The 22,177-nt window shown below is 34.4% G+C and overlaps 2 long non-coding RNA genes across 2 annotated transcripts in view; one reads left to right on the top strand and one right to left on the bottom strand.

Annotated features, from left to right (window-relative positions):
- The window catches only part of LOC140685539 (uncharacterized), a 187,454-nt gene that overhangs the window by 62,090 nt on the left and 103,187 nt on the right, over positions 1 to 22,177 (bottom strand). Inside the window, exon 2 of the long non-coding RNA XR_012058800.1 lies at positions 10,701 to 10,780. This is a non-coding gene — a long non-coding RNA (uncharacterized lncRNA). The remainder of the gene's footprint in view (positions 1 to 10,700; positions 10,781 to 22,177) is intronic.
- LOC140685538 (uncharacterized) lies at positions 1,899 to 20,967 on the top strand. The gene is made up of 6 exons (XR_012058799.1): positions 1,899 to 1,990; positions 4,399 to 4,495; positions 5,440 to 5,552; positions 13,388 to 13,572; positions 14,732 to 14,831; positions 20,899 to 20,967. It is a non-coding gene; the product is annotated as an uncharacterized lncRNA (long non-coding RNA).

Genomic DNA, 22,177 nt, shown 5'->3' with positions numbered 1-22,177 from the left:
AGCAGGGTCTAGTGATGTGGCCTACAGTATATGTTGATTAAAAGACTAGGCTCTGAAAATAGAGCTTTTGACGCACATTCCATTATGCAGGTCAGAGAAACTGCATGCTCACAGGAAACACTGGGGTGTGGCTACTCATAAACTAGGAAAACTGAGTCTCTGGTTTAAAACGGAGAGGGTAGTAATTCAGGATGTAGAGACCTCCTGCCCTACGGACCTCTTCATCTGGAAAGTCTCTTCAATTTCAGTAATTTTATTTTCTATTTATAAGATTTTTTAAAACTCCTCCCCTTTGTTTTTTATAAATAAATGTTGCTTTCAGAAATAACAATTGTGTCTTTTTTCCATCTCTGTACGTCCTTAACATATGCATTTTAAATTCTTGGTTAAATTGATAAATAAAATGAGTTTCCTCAAGAAAGATCAGACATTAACTTTCTAATTGCTCATTATATCGGGCAGCTTTTTAGCTCTGGATTTTTCATAAGCTTTGAGATTTGGGGTTGCAAGTTCATTTTGATGGGAGAGATTTCTTTAAGAGGTGAGAGACTTTCTTCCTTTCATTATTTTTTTCTCTTTTCCTCTAGGTTCAACCCTCATTGTCTAGTGATTTTTGTTTCTGGGCCGACTGAAATGCCAGGTTTTAAATCTCCCTTTAGCATTTCTCCCAGGAGTGGTGTCGAGGATGTGTCAGATCTCATCATGGAATTCAGTGGGTTTGTGACTCATTGCTGAAAGCCATACCTACTTCCCTTTGCTTTCGATAAAAACACATCCCACAGATACAATTTTTCCTGCATCACTCACCTCTCTTGAGCTCTTCCTGATATCTGTCTTAACTAAGTCTACCCAGCATCATGTAACTGTGTGAGTTAAAAAATTTGGGGGAGGTTAATTCTTAGGAACCACACTCCCAACCCTCACTGGTGGTTCTGGGTTTGGAAAATGGAAAGCTCATGGCTTCAACCCAGCTCACTGTTAAGTATTTCTGTTCTATTTCTGGCTGGCAGAGATAGTCCTCTTTTATTTATTACCAACTATACCTTTTGTTTTTCAGTTTTCATAAAATCATCCTTTACTCCTTTGATTTCAAAAACAACTAAGATTCCAAGCATGAACTAGTGCACTAACTTGACAGATTAATCCATATCATGGTTTCAAGAATTATTTTTTTACTTATGCTTTCTAGAGGGAGAAGCTTTTTTGGAAAGCTAACAACGTGTTCCCTCTTCTCTTCTGTCTGCCTGGGATGGGGCTCTTTTGGCACCAAAGACGACCTTAATCCTACTCCAGCTGTCTGCCATCCCAGAATGGAAAATTCAATATGGCTGATAAAACTAGTTTTTATTGGGGAGCTGAAATTTATGAATTTGTATAATTTTATCCAGTGAAGCTTTGCTTTCAATGCAAACACAAGAATACATATATGGAATTTTAAATATTAAATTCTGGCCCAATAGTTCGATAAAAATATGAATTACACTGATGAGCACGAGGAAAAGCCAAAATATTTTTTTTAAAAAGTGAATCTCTTCTTAGAAATGTAAAAGAAAAAAATCGTACTTAGTAAAATAGCTAACAAGAGTCAAAATAAAAATAAAAGGAATGTTATGCAAAAACATTAACATTATTTAAATAACAATCATGGTTTAACATTATTTAAATAACAATCATGGTTAAAGGTTCTGTCATCAAAAATGGGTATCATTTATCCAGGAGAATATTGGCATTAAGACCCTGGGGTGATATTAAGGCCTAGATACATTATATTATTTCCAACACATGAGATGCCCCTTCCTATCAAGCCGTTCCTGTTCCCTGTTTTTGTGATGTTATCATTAGTTATATGAGTTCTTGGTGAGGCCTTATTTGCTTCCTTCTTCCTGACCGCAGCGAGGTTCCCGAGAGGAGCTGTTCTACCAGCCTGGGCTTGTTAGTTAAGAGCCAAAGGAATCGACTGTGGCCACATTCCATGAGCAAGGAGTAGCAGGTCAGTGTGGCTGGTGTGGGCAGAATGGAAGTGGGAGGAGAAGGAGGTGATGTAAGAAAGCAACAAAAAGCAATTCACACAGAGCCTTGTGGATTATAAATAATGTGCCTTTTACTTTGACTATAATAGGGAGTCATGTTGATGTCCTCAGGAGACGGGTAACATAATCTGACTGATATTTTTTAAAGGGTTCCCCATGCTGTGTCTGTGACGGAGACAGACTCTAAGAGAAGACTGGAAGGAGTTTGCCCAGGCAGGAGATGATGGGGCTTGGACCAGGGCAGCAGCAGAGGGGAAATGAAAGAGTCAGATTCTAGATGAATTTTGAGAGCAAAGCTAACAAAAAAATTGTCCTGAATTATATGTGTTAAAAGAAAAAAAGTAATTTGAATTCCACCTCCAACATAAATGCTTTCCTAATGCCACCAAGGATCACCATGTGACTAAATTACTTTCCTATTTTATATTACCTTCTGTCAACTTCTGTCACTGTTGTCGTCTCCTCTCTTGAAACACTTTCTTACATTGATTTCTGTGAACCTCAATCCCCAGGTTCTCTTCCTTTCTCTCTGGAAGTCCTTTGTCTCCTTCCCAGACTCATTCTCTTATTCTCCCCTATGATTTTTTAAAATTTCACCAGGCCCTCGTTTGTACCCACTTACACTTAGCACTGAATATGTTCCTTAAGGAATCTCATCCACAAACATGTTATTCATTTACAGAGATTCCTGGTCTCATCCCTTCTGCTCAGACTTCTGCTCTATTCCCCAGATTCATACAATAAAAATCTATTTGGAAACCCTTCTCTTTACATTAAAGTACCTTAAAATCAATGCCTCAAGGACAAAATTATGATCTTCCATTTCCCCCTATTTAACCAAATTGGAAGTTTTCCAATTCAACGTAATGCCATTCATGCAAGTGAGCAAACCAGAAAAAAAGCAGCTGTCCTATCACCTTCGCCTTCCTCGCCCTCCCTATTTATACCACATCACATCCATGATCTCCACATGTGCTTTCTCTGTCTTCACCGCCAGTATGCCCCATCCTGTACAGCACCACCAATGCCTGGACCACTCCAGGAGCTCTGAGCCGGGCTCTCAACAGCCACTCTAGTCCTTACTGATCGATGAGGATTAAAAAAAATTGTAGGTCTCAGCAAGAAAGGCAAAATCTGACCCTGTTTACTGGTGAAATGTTTACAAAGAAAAGGTCAAGAGATCTACAAAACAGCTTCTAAAACTGGTGACATTAATAAAGTGGGAGGTTGAAAAACAACTTACAAAAATCACTTGCATCTCTATATACTAGCAAGGGATATTTAAACCATGAAATTATAAATACTTTACAGCTTGCAGTCACACAAAAAAGATAAAATGTTATGTATGAATCTAACAAAACATGTTTGGGAAACATAGTCCTGGAGCACTTATTCCAGAGAAATTGAGACTTATTCTCACACAAAACGTCTACTGAGTGTTTATGGCACCTTTATTTGTAACAGCTGAAACGGGAAACGAGCCCCATGACTTTTAATGGGGGTTAAACAAAGTATAGTATGTTTATACCATGAAATTCTACTCAGCCATTAAAATAAAGGAATTAATATAGGTAAAAACCTGGATGAATCTTCAGGGAATTATTACACTAAGTTAAAAAAAAGCCATTGCTAAATACATAACATAAGATTGCATTTACCCTATAATTTTTCAAATAACAATTATAGAAATGGAGAACAGATTAGGGATTGCCAAGGGTTAAGAAAGAGATGAGAGCAGTAACGTGATATGACTATGAAAGGGCAAGATGAGTGATCCTTATGAACAGTGTATTCACAAATAAGTTTTACCATTAATATAATTGTGTTTTCAATTTCAGTTTATTCATGTTCATTTAAAAATATGTTCAACAGTCTGGAAGTGAAGGATTTTGATGTATATAAAATCAATAGTCAAAAATGAATAGAGGAAGTGTTATAATTAAAAAAAATGTATTTTTGTCCTCTTAACCAGAGTTTTAAATTGTATTTTTCATCATCTAATAAACATTTTCAAATGTATATACAGAGACAAGAAAAACAGCATCCATGGCTCATACGCAGGGCAGCTGGTAGAAATAGATACTTATGGCAGGATTCTGTCTTCTTATGCTGTGAAATCATGTTTCCATTGCATTTCTATGTGACTGATTCACTCTCTAATCAGTTAAAAGCTGAGTAGTTCCTACTGTTGGAAAATGTTGTTAGTTGTAAACATTTCCAAAAATAATGACTCCATCAGGAACAACAAAAAAAGGATCTTTACTTTGTCCAGTAAAGTGGATTCTAATACTTAGCACTTCATAAGAAATAATTATGTTAATGTAAAATTTTAGAAGTGTATGGACTGCTTTTAATAGCTATTTTACAGGGACATCAATAGATTAACAGAAGTTACCTTCAAGATTTCACCTGAGCTCATATAAACAACAGATCTGTAAAATATATCTTGAAACGTCTTTACAAAGGTAAGTAAGATATAGATTCTATTCTTGAGGAGAGTGGAAGATAGAGAAATAAACATGAAAGATACAATTTAGTATTTTTAAGTATTTAGTTGGACAAAGTGTGTAAAGAGAGAAAAGCTACTAACTCTTTCTACATGTCCTTTTGATTTTTTCTGAGAAAAAAACAGCAAAAATGATCTCAGTGTGGATCATGAATCAGAAGTTCATGGATGACTGACTAGTGTAAGAAATATCCTAACTTTTCACACCTTTAGTGTGATATGATTCCTGTACAGTAAACTACACATATTTCAGATGTACAATTTGATGAATACACCCATGAAACCATAGCCACAATCAAGATAGCTAACATTTCCATCATTCCCCAAGAGGTGCAGGTCTCGAATTCTCAATTTCTGATTAGAAATATCCTAATTTTTGAATGTATTGAAATAGTAATAAATGAAATAACACTTTAATAGTGCATTCAATTTCAGTTTAACCAGGAAACCATAGCTTTAATTGAGTGTGTTCTTAGAATGCAAAAAAAGGGATGGAGAATCCCTTACTCCAGTATCTCTTGAATAACAGTTAAATGTCTTGGCCAGATGCTATTCTTGGTCAAAAGTCCAATGGAGTAATCCAGACATACTGAGAGCTGAGAGCCTGGATTACTGTGGCAGTTTCATCTTGTGTGATACTGCCAAGCAGAATGTTCAAGGCAAAAAATCGGAGAGCTCCAGGGACTCATTGTAGCCAAAACGGTAGCCTTACAAAAATAATCGAACAATGAACCAGGGTTCAAAAAGTGAGAGTTTCCACAAGTCACTGGGTTCTATTCACAGAGAGACCTATGCCTTCAAGGATGGTTATAGTGCATGGAGAGGTAACACCACATAAATGAGGGCGAACTGCTATCATTGTACTGTTGCTATTGCTCATTATGCCTTTTTCCCCTTGGCCAGGCACTGTCACCTCTGTACTGTGTAAGTACCTTATATGCTTTCTGACATCTCCTGCTATTGCCCCATTGTCCACATTCCCACAGGAAACAGCTTCCAGATAAAGACAGAATGTGGTAAGAACCATGCTCATTTATTTTTCTAGCTTTTCATAGAAATGCATGGCTGAAAGTAACTCCCCTTAGCATTTGCTGTAAAAAAGCAAATACAAATATTTTCTTAGCTTAGTGTCATGATTTTCATATAAAAATGTATATAGAGTAGGACTGTACATAAGGTGGAAAAGGGTGAGAAATATTTGTGAACTGAGTAAATATCAGACCCAGACAAGTATTATCAGCTAAAGAAATCTAGAACAAGGCTACTCAAACTATCTGTGGTAAAGTAACACGTTTTTTGTTTGTTTGTTTTCCAAATGCATTACATATCTATAACTATATTTTAAAGAGAATAAAAATATATTTTTAGAAAAATAAAAAATAACATTCAGTAGACAAAATTCTGTCAAAGTATTATGAATGTTCTAGTAGACTGATCACAAACTCATCTTAATGAGTATATTCATGTAATTTTGGTAAAATGTAGACTAGCATACATGACAAACAAAAGGGACAAGGAGAAAAAGTGCTTCTATCCTGAAGAAATGTTAAATAATATAGATGTGAAAACAACAATGAACATACTTTTTAAGTAAGTAAATTACTCTATAATAATTGAACCCAGAGAAATATCTGATTTATTGTTGCCCTAAATACAAAATTTGTTAAAAAAAAAAAAAAGGTGACTATATTTCCTTCTGCATTTCTACTCTCATGTTGCTTACACTCTAGTGCAGGAGATTAAATGCATGTTTTAAATACTATTACCAAATGGAGATTAACAAAGCAGAAAACATACTTGCAGAGTCTTTCCTACTTTTTTTTTCATATTTAGAATTGCATTTTCAAAGTATCAAACTTAAGTACTAGTCAAAATCGACTATAGCAAATTAATATTTAATTTTCACTTTAAAGACCCAACAAATTATGCAAGAATCAACATAACAAGGGACATACTTATATACAATAGGAAAAGCCTGATAAATAAAATATGTAAGATGAACAATCAAGAAATAAGAATAAATAAAAATAAATACACTAACCATAACAAAAACCTGTGAGCTAAATGTTCATAGTAATAAAATCTATGTAATGTTCAGAACGGTAAAGCTAAAATAAAATATCACCTAAGGATTAGAAAAAGTGATACATAAACTATAAATAAGGAATATATGTGCTAAAAAAATGAAACTCAGGTAGTATAGCAATACTAGCAATATTAATATAATTATCACCAAATAACTTAAGAGAAAAATCAATAAGAAGGAGTAATATTTCCTTGTGAAAATGTTAAATCCAACAAAAGTTTAAATAACTAAATAAATAAAAAGGAATAATTATGCTTTAAAGTATAAAATATATGAAAGTCCACAAAATAAGAGAAGAAACTGTCAAAATGTAAATGATAACCATTATTATTTGTTTTCTACTGCTGTTGAAAAAATTACAACAAATTTAGAGGCTTAAAATAATACAAATTTATTATCTTGTGGTTCAAGAAGTTAGATGTTCAAGATGGGTCTCACTGGGCTAAAATCAGGTATCGACAATTTTGTTTTTCCTGGATGTTTGAGGACAGAGTTTGTTTTGCAGAATTTCCCAACTTCTAGAGGCTGCCTACATCTCTTGGTACTTGGTCCCTTCATCCATTTTACGGGCAACAATAGTCAGTTAAATTTTTCCCCACATTGCCATCTTACTGGTTTTCTTTTTCCTGTCTCACTTTTTCAATCATAAGGATCCTTGTGATATCACTGAACTAATCTGGACAATTCGGATGATTTCCCCACCTTAAGGTCAACTTATTAGCAATCTTAATTCCATTTGCAACATTAATTTCCCCATCCTATAACCTATAGCTTCAGGGGATTAGGATAAGAACATCTTTGATGAATGTCTTTAGGGTGGCATTTTCTGCCTGATACATTATAAAACACCTATTTCCCATAAACTTTGACAGCATTTAACAAAAATAAGTAATGGTAAAGAGATACTGAATAATACAAGTAACTTATTTACAGGAGGTTAAGAACCCACAAAATATTCTTTTGTTTAAAAGTCTCAAAAGGTTTTTTTTTTAATCTATTAGATACATTACATCTAAGGGAAAATGTAAAATCAAAAGTTTGTACTATTTAATGAGAAAATAATGATATGAACACAATATTCAAAATAATAGGATAGAAATGTGTGTGTATGTGAGTAGATGTAAACACTGGAATTTAACTTTTAAAAAATCTTTTCTTAATTGTTCTCAGCACAAAGATAATTGAAAAGTGAAATTACAATTTAATATGAAGAAATAAATGCTAGAAAATTAAATTGCAAAACTCTCATCAAAGTAGTGATAATAAAATGTATAGCTGTATATATATACATATATACACACACACACACACACACACATATATATATCAAACTAAAAGAAGATGAGTTAAAATGGCAGATCTCAACATATCTCTTTTCAAACAATACAGATATGAGTAATAACAATAAAGTAAAACCAAAAAGTATAACAAAAACAATCAGTGAAAGTACAAAACTGCATGCTATAATCTTTGAGAAGTATGACACCAAAGACATATATTCATAATAACTGGATAGAGCAAACTCTAGGGGAATTACTTTTTTTTCAATTAGCAAAGTAATTTAATAAAGCCTCAAGAGAAATTTAAAAAATGTTTTGAAATAAATGAAGATAGAAATATAACTTACAAAAATTTGTGGGATACAGTGAAGGCAGTATTTAGAGGGAAAATTATAGCACTGACTACATAATTAGAAAAAAAGAAAAATCGAAAATCAGTAATCTAAGCTTTCACCTAAGGAAACTAGAAAAGGAATAAAATTGTAAATCCAAGTAAGTTACAGAAAATAAATACTGAAAATTAAAATGTAATTCAGTGAAACTGAAAACAAGAAAAAAATGGAGAAAACAAGTAAATCCAAAAGCTAAGTCTCTGAAAGAATCAATATAATCGATAAACCACTGGGCACGTAAACCAAGACAGAGAAAAGATAGTATTAGAAATGAATGATGGAACATCACTACTGATCTCATGGACATTAAAAAGATAATAAATATGAAAACTTTATTCCTACAAATTTGATAACCTAGATGAAATGTGCCAATTCCTTAAAAGACCTATTCTACCAAGCTTACCCAAGGAAAAATAGGTTATATGAATAGGCCTACATCTATTAAAAAACTTAGTCAATAATTAATAACCTTCCTAAACAGAAATCATCAGATATAGTGTATTTCATTGGTGAATTCTAGGAAACAGTTCATGAAGATTACCTAATTCTCTACAATATTGCTCTTAATATTGAAACAGAAGGAACACTTCTTACCTCATACAATGAGACCAGCCAACACTCTAATATCAGAACCAAACAGGACAACACAAGAAAGAAAATTGCAGAGCAGAAAAATCTCATGCGTATGCATGGAACAACCCTCAACAAAATATTTATAAGTCAAATCCAACAACATATAAAAAGAATTACACCACAACCACAGGGGATTTATTCTAAGTATATAAGTTCACTCAGCATTCAAAATCAATTAATGTAATCCTTCCCATCAACAGGGTAAAGAAGAAAAGTCATATGATCGTGTTAACAGATGCAAGAAAACATGCATTTGTGATAAAAACTCTCAGCAAACTAGGAATAGAGGCAAATTTCCCCAACTTTATAAGAGTATCTTCAAAAAACCTACAGTTCATATTATACTTAACTGAGAGATATTAGAAGCTTTCCCTCTAAGATCAGTTATGAAACAAACATGTCCCTTTCACAACTCCAATTCAATATCATACTGGAAGTCCTAGCTAATGTAATCAGATTATTTTAAAAAGAAACAAAATGTATACATATCAGGAAGGAAGAATAAAATTGTCTTTGTAGATGACACAGTTGCCTATGTAGAAAATCTCAAAAAATGAACAAAAAAAAATCCTAAAAGTAGTGATTATAGCAAGAATGCAGAATAAAGTTTAACATACTGAAGCCAATTTCTTTCCTATATACCAGCAATGAACAACTGAAATTTGATATTAAAAACACAAAATTATTTCCATTAGTATTAAAAATCTCCCAAAATACTTTGGTATAAATTCAATAAAACATGTAAACATCTACATGAGGAAAACTACAAAATTCTGATGACATATATCAGAGAAGATTCAAAAACATGTAGAGATATTCCATGTTCATGGTCAAGAAGACTCAATGTTGTCAAGCAGTCAGTTCTTCCCAACTTGATCCACTGATTTAATGCAATCTCATAAAAATGCCAGGAATTGTGGATATTGATAAAGTTATTCTAAAGTTTATATGGAAAGTCAAATGACCCAGAACAGCAGACACAACAGTGAAGAGGAAGAAAAAAGTCAGGACTGACATTACCTTATCTGAAGACTTACTATAAAACTATAGTAATTCGGACACTGTTGTATTGACAAAAGGACAAACAAAAAGATTAATGGAAAAAAATAGAGCACAGGAACAGACCTACAACGAAGATTTGACAAAGGACAAAGGCAACTGAATGGAGATCAGGGTTTGTTTTTCAACAAATGGTGTAGGAATAACTGGAAATCCATGTGCAGAAATCCATGTGAATATAATCATGTAAGTTTAATAAATTATCAGTAGGTACTTATTGAATATGAAAACATGTATTTAGACACTTAGCTTACACCTTCACAGACGTTGACTAAAAATGTATCACAGAACTAAATGCAAAATATAAATCTATACAATTTCTCTCAGATAACAGAAAAATATCTATGTGACCCTGAGTTTAGCAATGACTCTTTTGGATACAAAACTGAAAGATACAATCCATGAAAGACAAAATTGATAGAGTAGAACTCATTAAAACTAAAAACTTCTGCTACATGAAAAACTATTAAGAGAAAGAAAATAATAAACAATGCACTGGGAGAAATATTTGCAAAACATATACCTGATAAAGGACTTGTATCCTTTATAAAGTTATTTGTTTTTAAAATAAACAAAGAATCCTTAAAACTCAACAGTAAGAAATCCAAACCACAAATCTTACCAAAGAAGATGATGGGAAATAGCATATAAAAAGGTGCTCAACGACGTGTGCCTTTAGAGAATGGCAAATTAAAACAAAATATCACTACATACCTATTAGACTGGCCAAAATCCAAAACAGACACCAAATGCCGACGAGGATGTGGAACAACAGGAATTCTCATTCATTGCTTCTGGGAAAGCAAAATGGTACAGGCATTTTTGTAGACAGTTATGGCAGTTTCTCACAAAGCTAAAGCTAAACATTGTTATACAACAGGATTCAGCAATCACACTCCTGGATATTTATCTAAATGCATTAAAAACTTCTATCCACCCAAACATTTGCACATGAACTTTTATAGCAACTTTATTCATAATGGCCAAAAACTGGAAGTAAAGCAAGATGCCCTTCAATAAGTGAATGGTTCAGTTTTGGAACATCCACACAATGGAGTATCACTAAACCATCAAATAAAATTAGTTATCCAGCTAGGAAAACACATAAAAGAAACTTAAATGAATGAATGCTAAGCTAAGGAGTCCAGTCTGAAAGTGTACATATTGCACGATGCTAACTATAGACATTCCAGAGAAGGCAAAACTATACAGAGAGTAAAAATATCAGTGATGGCCAGTGGCAGGGAGGAAGGTAAAAATGAATAGATGGAACATAGGACAACTTTAAGACAGTATTCTGTCTCATACTGCAAGATGGATACATGACATTATTCTTCTGTCAAATCCAGTAACTGATACCACAGTAATCATGCAGGGTGTTGATCACAGGGGTAACTGTGGAGGGGGATGGGTGGTCAGGGAGGAGGACTTTTATGGGAACTCTCTGTACTTTCTGCTCAATTCTCCTCTAAAGCTAAAACTAACCTCATATATATATATATATATGTATATATATATATGTATATGTGTGTGTATATATATAATGTATGTGTGTGTATATATATTATATATATGTATATGTGTGTGTGTATATATATGTATGTGTGTGTGTATATATATTCTATATATATATATATATATATATATATATATATCACAACCCAGACACAATCACAAGTTGAGTTTCTGAATCTGAATATTACAAATTAGTATTGCTATTCAACTGTAAAGGTCTATTTAAATGTTAAAATTGCTTAATATTCTTTTTCTCCAACAAGATACATGCTTCAGAAATCACACAATAAATGCACTTATAAATGGCTAATTTATAAGGAAAAAACCAAATCTTATTAGAAGAAAACCATTTTTCCCTGCCCTTGTTAAAATCATTATTTGAGAATTATTGGTTTAACTGTTTGCCATCTTTTAATTTCTCCAGGAACCCATATGCCTAGGTCTAATTCACTCTGTAGTCGGATATGCAAATTCTTTTAAAATTCAGAGAGACATAAATTCTACACAATTTTTCATCTTCTATGACAGAGAATAGATTGAACAGTGTGATGAGCAGTCTTTGCTCCATATGTTCTGTTTAAATCTTGCCAATTTCAATGTTGTAAAAGGTACAAATAAAATGAACTACCTATTTTTCATTCTGTATGATTCGGGAGTAAAGGGAAATTACTTTCACATTTGGTGGTCAATAAAAAGGTGTAATAAAAAGTTTAATTTAAACTGAGTCTTAAATAAGATTATTTGTAAAACAGACAAAAAGGGAGCACAGAAGCCATAACAGACGCAAGGAGTTCTGTGAAGGCAACCCAAAAGGCAATAGTTGGAAAATGATGCTGTAGAAGTTTATAAAGGCTGATCGCTCTGTAGAATGGTGAATTATTTAGATCAAGGAAAAAATATGCATAAGGAAACTGTTTAGAGTATTTTTTTCTTTTTAATGAGAAATTCAAAGTAGGTAATAATGTTATCTTTCACATGGTGAAGTAAAAATCAAGAGTACGCATGGACAAGAAGGGTGGATGGCAATTTAACTAAGACATAATTTGAGTAGTTGGTAGTTTGGGTGTTGCAGATAAAGACTTATATGTTTTTGTTTGTTAGCAAATCCCATTTAAGAGGGTTGCAGAGGACAAAGAATTGTCCAGGAGTTGGTAGATTCTAAAAATTAAAAGAAATGTCAGATTGCTGGTAAAATTTGGGAGATTTACAACAAAATGCTCTATTTGAATGAATGAGATCTGCAGGATTTGTACTGAATTAAAAGTGACTAAAGGTTGATAGATTGGGGATGAGAATGTGGGTATTTCTCTTGCTTGGTGAAATAAAAGGAACTCATGTAGCCCCATCAGCTTGATGCAGCATACCCAAAGCCCTGAACCAAACAAACTGAGTTGCTCTGAAAAATTTAGTTAGGTTATAGACTTATTAACAAATGTATGGCTTAGTTCATTTGGTTTTGTTTTTGAATCTTATTTAATGTGTTTCACTTTATCCTTGGAGTATACAGGGTTTTGTTGATGAATGTGTTATATAGATGATAAACTAGCAACATTACAATCAGAATTGTATTTGGAAATAAATACATGTGTATGTCTGATTCAGCCTGTAATCAACTGCTTCAAGTTATTATTAGTCTAAAAAAACTTTCTACTAAAAACATTGTATTTTTTTCTTTGAAGTTTGCTTAAAATCTTTTTAAATCCTATGTAATGCCTGTGAACATACACTTCTGAACTTGGCATAAAATACTATTTCTAATTAGTTGGCCAGCCTTTTAATTACATTACCCCTCTACAATTTGAATATCTTAATATTTTGCAAAATAACTTACTTATATAAAGAGAAGGAGACTGTTCAACCATAACATGTTTTCTTTAATTCTTTAGGTACTTCAAAAAATTATCCACTTTAAAAGACTAACAATCTGGCTCACATCAATTAAAACATCTATTCCTGCAAGGATCTATGAATCCCAAGGCTTTGTTTTGTTTGTGTGCTTTGGCTTTCATTTGGCAGTTGCAATTGTTCACCATAAAATCTATGATGAATACTCAACAACAGTTGAAATTAGGTAAATTCAAACTGCACATGCATAGTTATGATCACTGTGGTAGTAATTTGCCACTTTTTCCATAAAATGCTATCTGTAGCATATTCAGAAATTAAAATATATATAATATATGTATGTATACATGAAGAATATATATTGTATATCTTTGAAGGGTAAATTAACATTTCTATCCTTAGAAAAATAATATGTTTACAACTCCAAGTTTTAATTTACATGTTTGGTGATGAGATGTTTGTACAGTGTCTCCTACCACCTAGAAACAAATCCTACCACCTAGAAACAAAGTAAATAAAATGTAAAAATTATCCCTTAAAAAAATCTGTGTCACTTACATCATAAATTCCACTCAAAAGTTTTCTATATTTGATGATTTATCGTGTAACGCAAACATCTTTGCTGAAATGTCATGTAACGATGAGATTTACTTTGACTACCCTATTTAAAATTACCCCTCATACAATGGTCTATTTTTTCAATGTAGCTCTTATTACCCTCTATTATTTAGCCTATGTAATTTATTTATCATAATTTTTATTCATAGTGCAGAAAAGGAGAATTTTTGGCCTATTTTGCTTAAATCCAAGAGCCTAGAACAGTGACTGGCATAAAACAGACACATAAAAATATTTCTTAATGAATGGATGAATGGCTAAACTAAATTTGCTCACACTGTCTCAAAGACTTTGTTGTCTATATTGATTGCTAAAGACAGATTACATTTATTTTCACTTAAAAACATACATCTTTGAAGAGATAAATCAAGGTTATTATACATCTAACTATTGTGAGAATAATCATATTTGCTAATACAATTTTGGTAAAATTCATGTTTTAAAGAAGAAAGAGCATTCTGATTGCTGTTAGGTGTTAGTGGAGATGATCATGCCTGATAAAGTAGCCGCCATGTATAGAAGAAGTAGAAATTAACCGCTCAGCTGAAGGCATGAAGCCCTGTAATTGAAGTTGAGTCTGTCTGTTTGGCCTTTACTTGTAAGGCTGGTGGTGGAGCTCACAGTTTATCCTTTTATGATGTCTGATTGTAGTGGAGCATTTGCTGTCTAAAATGTCTCTATCTTGTTAGGTTTTCCCCTTTCTATTCCCTTGACTAGACTGGGCTACTTTGCTTCCCTTAACATTTCCTATGTGCTGGCTTTTTCAGCTTCAAGTCGATGATATATGAGGCAGTAAGAAAACCCAGGAAATTCACCACCAGTGGTTCCTTGGGTCCTGACATCACTTGCCAGTAAAGTCCCTAGCTGGTAAGTCTTTTGCTTTCCAACATTCAGAGTTTTTTTTTAAATAGTACATTATTTTATATATAATGTCCAAAGTCTTACCTAGGGTAAGCAATAGAAAAAAGCATATTTACCCTATATTCTTGAACTAAGTTAACTGAACTTACTTTTTTTCCTTTAAAAGGCCTTTATTTTCAATTTTCTAAAATGGTATTTGAAATTATCTGGAAAAGCCCCACGACTGAAACTTTTATTTTTTATTTTTTCATTTTTACACTGCCATGCTTAAGCAAAAGTTCCCTTTCCAAGATCAGCAAATGGAATTTTGGCATGACATAAATTCTCCTTATTTTATTGAGACCAGAGTACAATAATATATAAGATGAATAAATCAAGCTATGGTGTTTCTTTTTACTAGAATAAATACTTAAATATATTGAAATAAATGTTCCTGCATACCAAGTTTTTAAAAATCCAAAACTTTCACTAAATTAAATGAACAAAACTCCAGCTAAATTTCTCCTAAATCGGTTTCTGAATTATATCTTCTCTCTACCTTAGCTATTTTTAATATTTAAAGGGGTAGTAGTCATTGTGGCAGTTTTATTCCTATTAAGGAAGTTTAGATTCTTTAAAACAACAAATTTGCATAGCAAGCAAAATAGACATTTTGAAAATTTGATTATTTCATGTATGTCCACATAGTGTCCTTAGAGCTGGTGTAAGTGAGGTGAACACCATTATACACGTAAGCTGATGTTCTTGAACTTCATAGATGTTCTGAGGTTGAGGTTATCTCGCTGATTAGATGACAACTCATTTTCCGACCAGATAAGATCAGAACTGCTATTGAATGTGACAGATGAAATAAAAATGCAAATGAGAATCTAAGACCACGACTTGTTCAGACTGGCTGAGAATTAATAGTCACTAGATTAATAGTTACTATATTTAAAAAGAGAACAGAGAAAGTTAACAGAGTTTGCACTGACAAGAAAGATTAAGGAAAATTAGTGTAATTGAATTACAACTAGAATCATACTATGAAGCACTAGAGAAGGCCTCACATACAGCATAAATGTTTAATAAGACAATGTACATATTAATATACATACCCATTGTGTGTATATGTATACATGCTTGAATAAATGGACACTTTCATTCTTTTAATCTCATATTAATTGCTAAAAATTGTTTTGTGGCCTCAACTTTACTGAAATGTAATCATTTTAACAATTAAATAATTTTCTACACTTACTTGACACACCTGAAATATCTGTTTCTGAAAAAAAATCCGTCTGTATGAAGTTTCTGTCAGTTTGTCAGCCTATTATAAATAAATAGCTGGAGAGATCTTAAAATAATTTTGCAAGCTGCATTTCCATAACTTAAAATACAGCTAATATGGGGTATATATAAACCTCACACTTGGGGTCATAATTTTAAGAAACAAAAAGCAGTTATCTTGCAGACTGCCCAAGCAGATGTGCTCTAAGAGGCTAGTAGAGAAATATTCTAGGGCTGCACCATCCAGTATGAGAGCTACCAGCCACATGTGGCTCCTGAGCACTCGAGATCTTGCTAATGAAACTGAGGAACAAATTTTTTAATATTAAATAATTTAAATTAAAAAGCTGAAGCAGTATAAGATACAGGTCAAGTACTTCCCTCAAAATTCAGCATGCTGTTGAGATGCTCTGTAACTATAAAATACACACTGGGGTTCAAAGACTTAGTAATATTAAAAAGAATGTGATTTATTAATCTTATATTGAATACATGTTTAGATGATTTTTAATGATTCTGTACAATGCTAAAACAAATTTTACTATTTTAAACTTTTTAAATGTATTACCTATATCTCAAACTCTATTTCTGTACCACTGTTCTCAGTATACTAAGTTGTCCTAGAAGCAAAAAACAAATTATGATTTCTCACATACCCTCTAACAGTGCTGTTCAAGCTTCAACATGCTTTCAAATCTCAGAGTGATCTTAGAATGAGTTTCTTGATTCATTTGGTCAAGTGAAGAGCCTGAGAGTTTCCATTTTTAACAAGACCGTAGCCAATGATGATCATGTTATTTAATACATTCATAAAAAAGGGAGATGCTCTAAATGATAGGAGCTGATGATTTGGTGACTTTTCATATGGACAAATTTAGGTTTACATTGTAGAGTAAGGAACAATAGGAATATATTTCCTTAAAATAAAAAAAGAATTTTCTGAGCAAATCCAAGAGGGTGTCAGCCTAGTTCTCATCACTGCCTCCGCAGGAGACACGGAGTGGGCTGTCAGTAACAGCTGCTGACTTAATCTGCTTTTAGAAAAAGAGGAAAGAGGATGCTAATTTGTAAATGGCCGCTTTCTGTGGACATGTAAACTAGTATTAAAGTTTTAGAAGTTTATTTTTCCTCTTGTCTCATTTTTGAGTTTCTCCAATCATTTCAAAGAATTCTTTCCGAAAATTCTAGCTAGAAAATTTTTTTTTAATCTCTAAAATAAAGCTATAATTCAACACAGTATTTCATCTCACTCACTCCCAGGGATAGCATTAGGGAAGCCCCTCTCGCCTGCCGGCCTCTGACACTCTGCCTTCAGCCTCAGTCACTCGCCCTCACTCCAGCCACGCTCAGACTTACTCGCTGACTCTCAGCCGCTGACACGACATCACACTCACTGACACATTCGAACACAGGCGCCCGCAGACCTCACACACTTCCCACAGCTGCAGAGACACAGACGCTCAAACCCTCACATCCTGGCTCCCGAACTCCCTCTGCTGGACTCCTCTACGTCCCTTGACTCCCACTCCTCTCCGCCTCCAACTGGTACTCATCCCCCGTATTACGCACACCCTCATATTCTTTCTTCACCTCCTCTCTCACGCCTTCCTCCTCAAATCAAATCACACAAGCCTGTAAGCACACACTCACACAAATACGTCCCTCCTCATCATCCAAGCTATACACCCACAACTCCCCTTCCTCCCTCCCTCTCTGTCTCTGTCGCTGTCCCCCCCCCCACTCTCTCTCTCTCTCTCACACACACACACACACACACACACACACACACACACAGTGAGGATCAAGGAACAGGCTTCAGGGTGTAAATACTGGGGGGAGTGAGTTCATTGATACAGTAGAGCAATGAGTGTGATATTTGGCCATGGAATTAGAAATCATATAAAGTGAGAAAGTGGGAGACAATTTATTGTATATAAATGGTGGAAACTGTACATATTTGGGGATATTCTTTTTCAATACATGTAAATAATCTCAAATTTCTCTATTTTATAAAAGCACTAACGACAAGAAAACATCCCTTCAATCTGAGTTCCAAACTCTTTGTCATTATACTCAAGCCTCAAAAACAGTAGTTGCAAAATCTATCTACACATTCTTCATGCTTCTTAGTATTGCCTCAGCCTACTTCAGTCTCATTTCTGTTCTCTCCTCCACCAAAACTTCTCTGCCAAGGATCACCAATAATTTTCTAATTGATAAACTGCAGTGGATTATCTGAGTATCATCTTACCCCTCCTAGTTCTGCCATTTGGTAGTTCTTTACTCCTTATTGCAAGTCCCTCCTGAGACATCACATGTGATTCTTTTTTGTCATCCGTTGTCTCTTCTTCCACTTGCACGATTTACACCCTGAAGATCGCTTCTCCTTGAGCCCCTCTGCTTCTCCGGTTACTCACCGTGGATGTGCCATTTAGTCTGTTTATGTGGAGTATATTAGTCTCTCTCTGGATCTTCCAAACCTGTATTCCAAACTAGCTGGCTCTTTTGTGCTGAACAAGTGTGTGTTTATGGAACTACACACTCTGAAAACACGATTCAACGTTGAATCATCTGTGCTTCTCCCACACCTGCCACGTCTCTATAAGCTACAGCAGTAGTTATAACTCTGCCTTCTTTGCAGTCTCTAAAGTCAGTCACAGGTTTTCTCTCATTCTGAAAGCAAGTCCAACTTACTTTATTTTCTCCTCAGCCGACCACATCCATCTCCTTTTCTCTAGCTGCACTGCACCAGACTCAGTATTGCTAACTTCAGTGATTGCCATAAAGTCAAATATTTTGTCTGCTTTAAACTCTGACTCTTTCAAACTGCTCTCTCTTTTTTTTCTAAAATACAACCATTTGTGTATCTGTTCCTTTAAAAATCATTTGGTAACAATACGTGTATATAGAATCGTGTCCAAACTTCCCTGTGGCACATAAGCATGTCATGATTGTATTTTTACCTCCTCCTCTCGCTTGCCTTCTCACCATGCCGGTTTCTTTTTTCTTACCCTCGCCATGTAGAATGACTTGCAGTTCCCCAGTACTGTGCATTGTGTCTTAACTCACCACTTAGCTACGGCGTGGCATAGGCTGGCAGAAGGGTAAATAGTTCAACCTCTTTAGGAAACAATCTGTAGTTTTCTTATAAAGTTTAACATTTATTTTAGCACCCAGTGACTCTATTCCTAGGTATTTACTCAAGACAAATGAGAACATATTTGCACAAAACCTTATACATAAATGTTTGTATAGTTGTATCCATCACAGGCTAAAAGTGAAAACAAGTCAAACGTCCATTAACAAGTGAATGGATTTTTTTAAAGGTACTATTTGCCATTTTATTCAACAATAAAAGGAAACAATTGTTGACTCAAATGGCAGGTGCTGTTCCAAAGTAAATAAACAGAGTGCTAAGCTCTTGGTATCTTCCTGCTGATCTTCAGAAGGCTCTTTTCTCCATATTTATTAGTAAAGACTCTAAAAGTCAGTTTGCTTTTACCTGGCAGGGGCAGAATCAGAGCTTCAATATCTTATCCAAGGGCTAGATCAGCTCTTTAAGCTCTCTATCAAGTCTAGGTACAAATCAGCCTTGTCCACTATATTGGAAAAAATCATTCTGACTGGACTTACTGAGTTGGTGTTAGCAAATGGAATAGAACCCTTGGAAGACTTGGAAGAAATGTGTGCGAGAGACTCAGAAATATATCATATGATTATTAAGGGACCTTTGAAGACCACGGGTTCAGTGGTATGAGGCATGCTGATAAATGTCTTCAAGATGCACACAGAAAAGATACATACCTAGTGCGCTTCTGAATATTAGCAGCAAACCTGTACCTTATTTGCACTTACTACTCTCACTCATTTGCCAATAAACCGTAGGTTTGAAACAGGTCTACACTTCCACGTTAGTTCCTCTGCCCTCGCTCTGTATGAGCAACAGATCCAACTGTGCTTGAAGTGCCTGTGGCAAATAGGTATTTCGGATCAAAGCCAAATAGCTACCCATCTTATGATTAACAGCTGAAGCTTGGTGCTGGGCTCCTGCAGAGACTGAATACTCGTCCATAGCCCTTCAGGCATCATTCCCCTTAGAGATGCTCATCATGAATTAAACCGAGCCATTGAATTTGGGTGTGTAATAGCCATACCCACCATCAAGTTCAAGGGGTTTTGTATGAGAGGAACTTGAGCAGAGGCAATTGCAGCCAGCTGTGAGAGTCACAGAAAATTCTCGTGGAGTGCTCGTTTCCCACATATTTCACAGCAGCGCCCTGAAACAGTGTAAACTTTTTCAGAGACGCTGGAGCATTGCAGGAGTTGCTGGGTGTGATTTGGAGACACTACGTCCAGTATCTACTGTCCTGTCTTTCCAGCTGCAGCTGCCCTAACATTGGCAGCTCTTTCATGTTTCTGTCCTGAGCATTCCACTATCCTATCAATCGTAAGTCCCCTAGTCAAATATTTTTTCACCCAGAATTCCTGCATTGACCCTAGTTTTGTGGCTGAACCCAGACAGCTGAAAACAGACTACTGCATCACTTGATAGAATCACTATGAGATGATGCATACCAGGTATCCTTTCCAGTATAAAACATGCAGAAAGGCTGAATACATCTTTGCTGGTCTCCTTCACTACGTATTTATATTATACTTAACTGCACTGCAGTCAAATGAAAATTGTATGTGGGATTTTGAAATTAATGGACAGCAACGTATGATCTTGAAATGCAATAGCCAGCTGTTTTGTTTTGTTAGAAAATGTGTGTCCAATAACATTTTGGATATATTTTTTTTACAGACTGTACAAGGGATGGATAGCCATGCTTCTAGTTTGGAAAATCAAGTCTAGATAAGTCTCTTCTCATAATTATGCCAAGGCTTTATTTATAAATACATTTATCACATGACTACAATGCTAGTAATGTCAAACAGTCTAACAAAAGATACAAATTTTAATAAATAGCTAATGTTCAGTTGATTTTGTTAACTTTCTTTTTTTTTTTTCCTCTTTCTCTTATATTGCACAAGGGCTATGTTGGTTTTCTGGGTGATATTCTACTTTACAAATCCTTCTTTTTGAGTATTAATGTTTCTAATTTACTAAATTCTTCTTGTTAATTTATAATCCTTTCCCTTTAGTTTTTCATAAGCGTAGTGTTCCTGAATCCTAAATATTTACTTTAGCCCTGGGATTCTTTAACTTTGGGATTGGAGCTTCATGGACACAAAGAGCATCTGATTCAGATTATAAACATAATACTCAGAATATTATACATATTTCTCTCAAAGCAAGGTTTTGGACAAAATTTCAGACATTTTTGAAACTTTATGAAAGTTTTTTCACGGAGTATTGATGGATTCAGGTACACTATATTATGAAGTCCATAATATGTCTCCTTGTATAAGGAAGCTAGGTTTCAACCTTGATGTCTATGGAAAAGATAAGTGAATACAATGAATGTTGATATTTCTCTGTACATGAAGTACATGACTCTCTATAGTAGATCTCCATGCTTATCCATACATAGTATTTTAGATCTCAAAGTTAAGTACTTAAGGCATCTCTAATTACTGGTAGACCAATATTATAGCCTTTTCTTTTTATTTTAGAACAATATACTTTATCTCTAAAATCCTTAATGCCATTGATCAGTTCAAATTGAGTTGTTCCTGGTATATCCTGTTTAAATACTTCTCTGAGATGAATCAGACTTCCCCAAGAATTTCTCTCAAGGCTACTTGCTAATTATATTTAAGTTAATTTCTAACTTAAGCAAGGTTTTAGGAAAGATCAACATGTGTGTATCTCTGTGTACCTATAATTGCAGATTTAAGAAATATCAGCACTGAGCAGGAGTCTCTAAACAAACACTAAATCCACTTCAGATGCCTCTCACAAGTCATGCTGGGAGGCTCCACAGGGATTCCAGGAAGTCTAGGCATTTTGTACAGGAGTGAATTTTATAATCGCATTAGCAGTGGGGGGCTGTTAGTATCTTTATTTATAAGAGCAAATAACTGTTGCACCTGTCCAACTGTTTGGAGTTGTGACAGACAAGGGATCTTAACTGATACCT

The sequence above is a fragment of the Vicugna pacos genome, chromosome 14 (assembly GCF_048564905.1).
Source record: "Vicugna pacos chromosome 14, VicPac4, whole genome shotgun sequence".
Lineage (NCBI taxonomy): Eukaryota > Metazoa > Chordata > Mammalia > Artiodactyla > Camelidae > Vicugna > Vicugna pacos.
The sequence above is the reverse complement of the archived record's forward strand: the minus strand, read 5'-3'. Positions and strand labels throughout refer to the sequence as shown.